This window comes from Apium graveolens, chromosome 1 (assembly GCF_009905375.1).
Source record: "Apium graveolens cultivar Ventura chromosome 1, ASM990537v1, whole genome shotgun sequence".
NCBI classification, from domain to species: domain Eukaryota; kingdom Viridiplantae; phylum Streptophyta; class Magnoliopsida; order Apiales; family Apiaceae; genus Apium; species Apium graveolens.
This window is the reverse complement of record NC_133647.1, coordinates 58,557,587-58,568,035: the sequence shown is the minus strand read 5'-3', so window position 1 is coordinate 58,568,035 and position 10,449 is coordinate 58,557,587.

The window sequence follows — 10,449 nt, the reverse complement described above, 5'->3', positions numbered from 1 at the left end:
ATAGAACTCTCATTGAAGCTGCACGTACAATGCTTGATGAAGCAAAGCTTCCAACGTATTTATGGGCTGAAGCTGTGTAGACTGCTTGTTTTACTCAGAATGCAACACTTATCAACAAGCAAGGAAATACACCATATGAGATGGTGAAGAAAAAGAAGCCAAATCTAAAGTATTTTCATGTATTTGGATGCAAGTGTTTTATTCTTAAGACTCATCCTGAACAGCTATCTAAATTTGATTTAAAAGCTGATGAAGGAATTTTTGTTGGATATCCACTTTCCACAAAAGCCTTCAGAGTCTATAACTTGAGAACAAGAGTGGTCATGGAATCTATCAATGTCTCTTTTGATGACAAGAAGATTACTGGACTTGAAGATTTTATTGATCATGATGAGCTGAGATTTGAAAATGAAGACTCAAATTCTGATACTGATAATCCTGAAAATCTAAGTCCTGATACTGCAAACTCTAATGGATTAAACTCTGATGTTATTGAAACTGTGGTGACTACGCCAAAGGAAGATGCACCTATGCAGGGGGAGCATACTCAAGATCTTACCACATCTCAAGAAGCATCAGAACATACATCTGGCTCTTCAAGTTCTGATTCATCAAGTTCTGATAAGCCAAGTTCTGATAGGTCTGAAAATCTAAATTCTGAAGAATCCAACTCAGAGAGCATAGTTTCAGGGGGAGCATCAGAAAATGAAAATGAAGAAAGCATGGATCATGGGGGAGCATCCAGTTCTAGAGAAAACCTTCCATCTGCAAGGAAGTGGACTAAATCACATAAACCTGATTTGATAATTGGAAATCCTGATGCAGGTGTCAGAACTAGAATAGGTACTTCAAATGAATGTCTTTACAATTCTTTTCTTTCTCAGACTGAGCCAAAGAAAGTGGAAGAAGCTCTTCAAGATGCTGATTGGGTGCAAGCAATGCAGGAAGAGTTAAATAAAATTTGAAAAAAATGAAGTCTAGACCCTAGTACCAAGACCAAAGAACAGATCTGTTGTTGGTACAAAATGGGTATTCAGAAATAAAACTAATAGTGATGGCATAATTACAAGGAATAAGGCAAGGCTGGTTGCAAAAGGATATTCTCAACAGGAGGGAATTGATTATGATGAAACATTTGCACCAGTTGCTAGATTGGAAGCCATAAGGATATTTTTGGCTTATGTTGCTCACAAAAAGTTTACTGTCTTTCAAATGGATATGAAAAGTGTTTTTCTCAATGGAGAATTGGAGGAAAAAGTATATGTTGAACAACCTCCAGGCTTTGTAGATTCCAAATATCCAGATTATGTCTACAGGCTTGATAAAGCACTTAATGGACTTACGCAAGCTCCAAGAGCATGGTATGAGACTTTAGCTCAGTTTCTTCTGGAAAGTGGATTTAACAGAGGAACTATAGACAAAACACTGTTCTACCTCAACCATGGAAATGACTTACTTCTGGTCCAGATTTATGTTGATGATATCATTTTTGGTTCTACAAATGACAGACTTTGCAAGAAGTTTGCCAAACTGATGCAGTCAAGGTATCAGATGAGTATGATGGGGGAACTTACCTATTTTCTGGGCCTTCAAGTCAAGCAGAATGAAGAAGGCACTTTTATTTGTCAAACTAAGTACACCAGAAACTTGCTGAAGAAATTTGGAATGCAAGATTGTTCAAGTGCATCCACTCCCATGGCCACTGCAACAAAACTGGACAAGGATACTGGTAAATCAGTAGATATTACTGATTACAGAGGTATGATTGGCTCTCTACTTTCTCTAACTACTAGTAGACCTGATATCATGTATGCTACCTGTCTTTTTGCAAGATTTCAAGCAGATCCAAGAGAACCTCACTTAACAGCTGTGAAAAGAATATTCAAGTATCTTAAAGGAACAACTGATCTGGGATTGTGGTATTGTAATAACCCTAAATTTTGGAATTTTTTTGAAACCCTTATGAATAGTGATTTTACAGATTATGCTGAATGAGAAAACTTTTCATGCCACACTATGTAGGGGTTCTTCTATTGTTATTATGAGATCTTATTTGTACTTTATATGGGATATAAGTGTATGTAAAGATCGTCAGAATCCAAATCCGAACACTTTGATTTTTCCTGAAAATCCACCAGATACCGAAAGAATTGAGTATAAGGTAACAGGATAAAAAGGATCTAAATTCAAGGATTATAAGAGAGGATCATAAAAGGGATATAATGTATTGAGAAAGGTTAAGGGAACCTAAGTAATAAGATCCCGGGTATGATACTTCAAACGAGAAACGAGAACGAAAGTTAAGCGAATCGTATAACAGATCAGCGGTCATTAGGCAAACAATTAGGGAGTTAATCAAGGAGGTTAGGGATGATGAGGTCATCCAACCAATAAGAAGAGGGCAAGTAAGGGATGATGACATCATAAGCATGACATAAGCATGTCATAAGGCGAAAGAGATGTGGTTGAATTAAAACCACACAAAGTTCAAGGTTAGAAAGGTAATTAACCAAAAACAAAACAAAAACAACCAAGCTAAGCTAAACAAATAAAAAACACAAAATCATTTCATTTCTCCCATATTGCTCTCGGCTTTTTCCCATTTCAAAGAGAAGAATTTTCAAAATTCAAGTTCCAAGCTTCCTAAATTGGTAAGATAATTCTCTAGTACTCCTTATGCATAGTTATGGCTATCCTATGAGTTTAAGCCTCCAAATCATTCACAATCTTCTCCAAGAAATCAATGAAGAAGATAATGAATAGTGATTTCAAGATTTTTAATTTAATTTTTCTTGTTTTTCCTTTAAGATCCAAGCATCCTTAAGACATCTCAAGGCTTCTTAAGGCTTCCTAGCAACTCACATCACTTCAAGGAAGGTATATCATCTCCAAACCCTAGATTTACTTTGTATATTAGGATGATTTTGGTTGTTATGGTAATAGAGTAGCTTAATGCTTGTTGGTTTAGAGTTTGGGTTGGAATGGTGGTGAATTGAATGTTGAAATCTTATGGTTTGGTTAAAGGACTTAAGTATAGTTTATATTCAAGTTTAAGAATAAGTATAATTGTTAATATTGAGTTGATTGGGGCTGTTATGATGTATTGCGGATGGATGTTGGTTGTATGGTTGTATTAGGATTGATTGGTGATTGAATTGGAATGGTATAAAATTGGGAAATCGCGTAAACATAGTCGTCGTAATGTCCTATTTACTTTAGACTGCTTTTGTTCATAACATTAGGACCCGAGAACTCCCTCCTAGGTTTTTACCATTGCCATGTTTAGATAGTTCATGTTACGAGCTTCGTTTTGATATGTGGTTCGTTTGATTCTGATGTACGGTTTAGGAGAAACAGCTGTTTTCAGTAATGACGTTTCGCGAACGAACCATTACCCCTCGCCTTACTTTGAAACATATGTTGATGACCTAAAATGGCTAATTGGAGTATGAAACATTTATGTAGAGTGTGTTAGGCAGTTGGTAAGACACTCGCGAAAGAATCGCCTTAAAACTCGTAATGGTTAAATTATTAAAAATGGTGGAGCCGTGGGTACTCGAGTGATTTAAGAGAATCAGTAAGCGCAAAGCGAGCGTTAGAGTCTAATTTGGTTAAAGTATAGATTTACAAGTGACTGATTTAATTCCAACTCACATGTTGTTTATAGGTTACCAGACTCGTCCCGAGCCATTTGTAACTCCCAGTCGCTCAGGCAAGTTTTCTACCCGTATAACTGTTGTTGTGATGTATATGTTTATATGCATGATCTTGCGATAAATGCATATTTGTTATTAGCAAATTCTTGCGATATATTGTAGCATGTGATATGGTATATATGCATGCCTGTTTCATATTCTTGAATTATATATTTGTTGGTTCAAATGCTTATTAGTTGCATAATACATATGCTAGAGATAAGCGGTATTTGCGTATACCCTTAGTATAGGGGAGCAAAAGGTGAACTTTTTCTAAAACCGGGAGGCGAGGCTCCCGAGTATAATATATATATATATGAATAGTTTTTAAAAACTATTAATCGAATAAGGTTTATTCGATAACTTTATATTATTTAATGAATATTATTTCGAATATTCATTCGAGGGCTTATGACTCAGTTTATTTTATTTAATGAATATTATTTCGAATATTCATTCGAGGGCTTATGACTCAGTTTATTTTATTAATTGAATATTATTTCGAATATTCATTCGAGGGCTTATGACTCAGTTTATTTTATTAATTGAATATTATTTCGAATATTCATTCGAGGGCTTATGACTCAGTTTATATTATTTAATGAATATTATTTGAATATTCATTTGAGGATCTATGACTCCGATTATTTGCTGAGATATATTCTTTATTTTATTAAAGAATAAGGTGTCGATAATCAAACTTATCTTTGATTATTCAAATAAAGATAGTACTTTCGTATAAATATATCTTTGGTTATTTAATACTCATTTCAAGTATAAGTTTTACAACTTCTACCTCAATTATTTATATAAAGATTATTCTTTATGGGAATATTATTTAAATAATAATATTCAGATATTTTCTAATATATTGGGACTGATTTACTTTATTAAATCAGCATTACTCCAAACACTCTTTAAAGTATTTTCGAGTCTTTAAAATGATTTTTAAAAGTTAGAGCGGATCCCAAAACTCATTTTTATATATTTAAGATCTTCCTTTTTAAAGGGGATTTAAATACTCGCTCAAAACCTGGGGGATCCGGCTCTGTGGTGTATTTTATATTCGTAACAAGGTTGCTGTTTTGACAAATGAATTGATTACTTATCCAACGTTCGGGAAGTAAGCCCATCTAATTGAGTCGGCATAAGCGACAGGCCGAGGTACGGTCTATCAAAGTGTAAGTGGCTGGGTGGCAGTCCATCAACGCATAAGAGGCCGGGTGGCGGTCCAGCACAAGGTCCTTATGTGGCCAGGGTGATGATCGGTGGGGGATTCATCCATCTACTAGTAGAAAAGGTTACTTATTGGTATCTTTGCCTGATCAGCAAGATATCAGGTTTATGCCAAAATTTCTTTTCTTTCCAAATTCATTGGATATTGCAACTCTGTTCATACTTTACATGACAGAGGTTTTCAGGAAATGTATGAGATATATATATAGGTGTATATATATATCGGGACTTAATGAAGTATCTCGTAACTTCATTTCATTCAATAATATTTCAAAGATTGAATCTATTCAAGTATTATCTTGTAGTCTCATCTATGTGATGAACTTTTGAAAATAATTATAACTTGAAAGGTGGTAATTCAAGTAGTATTTGGAAAAGATATAAGTATATTGGAGTATCTTGTAACTTCATCTTTTAAACTTATATCTAGTAAATGATTATCTTATGTATGTCAAAGATTTTCAGAAAAACGTTGAGACAAGGTTAGATATATGAGATCACCTTGCAACGATAGTTTTATACAGTTATAAACTGGAACTCTGTGTATATTATGCATTGAAGAGGACTTCCAAGATTTTGAAAAGTATATATGTATATATACTGAATATTTTGCGACTTCATCGTATTAAGATATCAAACTTGGTTCATTTCTTTTGACCAAGTCTTTTATGAGTACTATGAGAAGGCTCATATATTGTTAATCATTATACATATTATTTTGGTGGGCTTGCTGCTCACCCTTGCTTTCTTCTTTCATCACACAACAACAGATAGAAAAGATGAACATGACCAAGCTCCCAATTCGCGAGCGGATAGGAAACGTTCCGCAGTTTCCAATAGGCATTGATGCCGCTGTAGCTGAGGTAGGAACTACCAATAGGCTAGGCTTCAACTTTTGATGTACCAGATTTATGTATATTTATGAATTGTAATAATGGCAAAGAAATATAAATTTATTCAGAAACCCTTTTAAGGTGTATTGGCAGATAATTGTGGAATAAAATGACTTGTGATTATTTTTGGATATTCATCTCTGAGACTATAACTTGTGGTGTGTGTGTTTATTGTGGGGTCACAGTACAGAGTAGTTGATTATTTATTAAGATTGGGTGTTATTAAGGGAAATGGAACTCGTGACAACCCGGATCCCCGATCTCGGATTTGGGGGTGTTACAGAAATTGTAATAACCCCAATTTTTGAGAAATTTTGAAACCCTTATGAATAGTGTTTTTGCTGATCGAGAAAACTTTTCATGCCACACTATGTAGGGGTTCTGATATGGATATTCTGAGATTTTATTAGTACTTTATATGGGATATAAGTGTATGTAAAGATCGTCAGAATCCAATTCCGAACACTTTGGTTTTTCCCGGAAATCCACAAGATACGGAGAGAATTGAGTATAAGGTGACAGGATAAAAAGGATTTAAATTAAAGGATTATAAGAGAGGATCATAGAAGGAATATAATATATTGAGAAAGGTTAAGGGAACCTAAGTAATAAGATCCCGGGTATGATCCCTCAAACGATAAACAAGAACGAAAGATAAGCGAACCGTAAAACAAATAAGTGACCAAGAGACAAGCTTGTACAAGAAGCCAGGGACTGTGACATCATCAAACCACAAGGTGTGGACAAGTGGGAGCATTATGACATGTGCAAGGTGACATAGGCATGACAAGAAAGGAAGGAGATGTGGTGACTTTTTAACCACACAAAACCAAGGGCAACTAGGTAATTCACTAAAGCAAACAACAAAAATCAACCAACCAAGCAAATCATTTCATTTTCATCAAACAAAACACAAAATTCTCTCTTCTTCTTCTTCATGCTCTCGGGTGGTTTCTTAAGAAATGGGAAGTCCAAGCTCCTCCACTTGTTATTTTCCAAGGTAATTATCCTAGCTTCTCCTAGTTAAGTTACATACTTCCTATAAGTTTAAGCTTCTAAATCCAAGCCAATCTTTTTCTATAAATCATCAAAGAAGATGGTGAATAGTGTTTTCAAGAACTAAAATTTGTGTTCTTGAAGTTTTGTTTAGATTAAGCTTGGATAAGGACTTTAAGGGTGATTCCAAGCCATCCTCTTGATTCTCCACTCTCCAAGGAAGGTATAAACTACAAACCCTAGCTTTAGTTTTGAGTATTTAGGAATGGTTATGAGTAGTATAGTATATGTGAAGCATGAAACTTGTTTGTTTAAGAGTTTGGGTTGGAATGGTGGTGATTGATTTGTTGAGATCTTAAGATTTGGTTAAAGAATGTAGTATAGTTTAAATTCAAGTTTTAGGAGTAAGTAAATGGATTATAATGAGTTGGTTTGGGGCTGTTGTAATGTATTTTGGATGGAGTTTGGATTGGGTTGTGAATTGGGGTTGGATTGTGGTTGTTTTGAGTTGGTTTAAATTTGGGAAATCGCGTAAACATAGCCGTCGTAATGTCCAATTTACCGTAGACTGTTTTTGTTCTTAACATCAGAACCCGAGAACCCCCTGCTAGATTATGACCACTGCCATGTTTAGATAGCTCATGTTACGAGCTTCGTTTTGATATGTAGTTCGTTCGATTCCGATGCACGGTTTAGGAGAAACGACCGTTTCAAGTAACGGCGTTTCGCGAACGAAACTTTTTCCCTCGCCTTACTTTGAAACATAGGTTAAAGACCAAAAAGGGTTAATTAATGTATGAAACATTTATGGTAAGTGTGTTAGGCAGTTGGTAAGACACTCGCGAAGGAATTGCTTTAAAACTCGTAAAGGTTAAATTATTAAAAATGGTGGAGCCGAGGGTACCCGAGTGACTTAAGCGAATCAGTGAGCGCAAAACGAGCGTTAGAGTCTAAGTTAGTTAAAGTATAGATTTACAAGTGACTTTGGTTTAATTCCAACTTACTTGTTGCTTATAGGTTACCAGACTCGTCCCGAGCCATTCGTAACCCCCAGTCGCTCAGGCAAGTTTTCTACCCGTTATACTGTTGTTGTGATGTAAATATATGTATATGCATTATCTTGTGATATTGCATGATTGTTATTAGCAAATTTTGCAATATATTGGAGTATGCTAATATGGTATATATGCATGTCTGTTTCGTAATCTGGTTATCTATCTGTTGATTTCAATGCTTATAGTTGCATAATACCTATGCTAGAGGATAGCGGTATCTTGCATATACCCTTAGTATAGGGACCCAAAGGTGAAAATATTTTCTAAAACCGGGAGTCGAGGATCCCGAGTAGATTTTTATATGGATATGGATATATATATATATATATATTTATATATATATATGGTTATAGTTTTTAAAACTATTAATCGAATAAGGTTTATTCGATAACTTTAACTTTATTTTATTATTGAATATTATTTGAATATTCATTCGAGGGCTTATGACTCCTTTTATATTATTTATTGAATATTATTTGAATATTCATTCGAGGGTTTATGACTCAGTTTATATTATTTATTGAATATTATTTGAATATTTATTTGAGGATCTATGACTCCGATTATTTGCTGAAATATATTCTTTATTTTATTAAAGAATAAGGTGTAAATAATCAAACTTATTTTCGATTATTCAATTAAAGATAATACTTTTATATAAGTATATCTTGGGTTATTTAATACTCGTTTCAAGTATAAATTTTAATATTTCTACTTCAATTATTTTTATAAAGACTATTCTTTATGGGAATATTATTTAAATAATAATATTCGGTCATTTTCTAAATATTCTGGGGACTGATTTACTTCATTAAATCAGCTTTACTCCAAACACTCTTTAAAGTGTTTTCGAGTCTTCAAAATAATTTTTAAAAGTCAGAGTGGATCCCAAAACTCATTTTTATATTTAAGATCTTCCTTTTTAAGGGGATTTAAATACTCGCTCAAAACCTGGGGAATCCGGCTCTGTGGTGTATTTTATATTCGCAACGAGGTTGCAGATTTGGTAAATGAATTGATTACTTGCCCAACGTTCGGGAAGTAAGCCCATCTCATTGAGTCGGCATAAGCGACAGGCCGGGGTACGGTCTATTATTGTGTAAGTGGCTGGGTGGCAGTCCATCAACGCGTGAGGGGCCGGGGTACGGTCTAGCGCGAGGTCCTAATGCGGCCAGGGTGATGACCGGTGAGGAATTCATCCATCTACAGTAGAAAAGGTTACTTATTGGTATCTTTGCCTGATCAGCAAGATATCGGGTTTATGCCAAAATTCTTTTCCTTTCCAAAATTCATTGGATGTTTCAAACTCTGTTCATACTTTACATAACAGAGGTTCCAGGAAATGTTTAAGAGATATATATATGTGGATATATATATATCGGGACTAAATAAAGTATCTCGTAACTTTATTTCATTCAATAATATTTCAAAGATTGAATCTATTCAAATCTTGTCTTGTAGTCTCATCTATGTGATGAACTTTTGAAACTGATTATAACTTGAACGGTGGTAGTTCAAGTAGTATTGGGAAAGATATAAGTATATTGGGGTATTTGGTAACCTCATCTTTTAAACTTATATCTAATTAATAATTGTCTTATGAATGACAAAGATTTTCAGAAAAACGCTGAGACAAGGTTAGATATATGAGATCACCTTGCAACGATATTTTTATACAGTTATACAATGGGACTTTGTGTATATTATGCATGGAAGAGGACTTCCATTACTTTGAAAAGTATATATGTATATATACTGAGTATTTTGCGACTTCATCGCATTAAGATATCAAACTTGGTTCATTTCTTTTGACCAAGATTTTCATGAGTATTATGAGTAGACTCATATACTATTAATCATTATACATATTATTTTGGTGGGCTTGCTGCTCACCCTTGCTTTCTTCTTTCATCACACAACATCAGATAGATAAGATGAACAGGACCAAGCTCCCAATTCGCGATCGGATAGGAAGCGTTTCGCAGCTTCCTATAGGCATTGAAGTCACTGTAGCTGAGGTAGGGAACTACCAATAGACTAGGCTTCAACTTTTGATGTACCAGATTTATGTATATTTATGAATTGTAATAATGGCAATGAAATGTAAATTTATTCAGAACCTTTTTAAGGTGTATTGACATATAATTGTGGAATAAAACGACTTGTGATTATTTTTGGATGTTCATCTCTGAGACTATAACGTGTGGTGTGTGTGTTTATTGTGGGGTCACAGTACAGAGTAGTTGAGAAATTATTAAGATTGGGTGTTAATAAGGGAAATGGAACTCGTGACAACCCGGATCCCCGACCCCGGATCTGGGGGTGTTACAGAAATGGTATCAGAGCTAAGCGTTATAAACCTCAGAGATGATGGGACGTTAAGATAATAAGTTCACTAAGATAATAAGAACTCTTTCCAAGTTCATAGTCGGACTACCTAACGTAGTACTGACAGTTAAAACCCTTATGGGAACCCTTATAAATATCGTGATAGGAGCGTAGTTCGTTATCGTATATGGTAGCGGGACTCCGAACCCTGAGGTTGAGGAGCAACATCGCGATGATATTTTATTA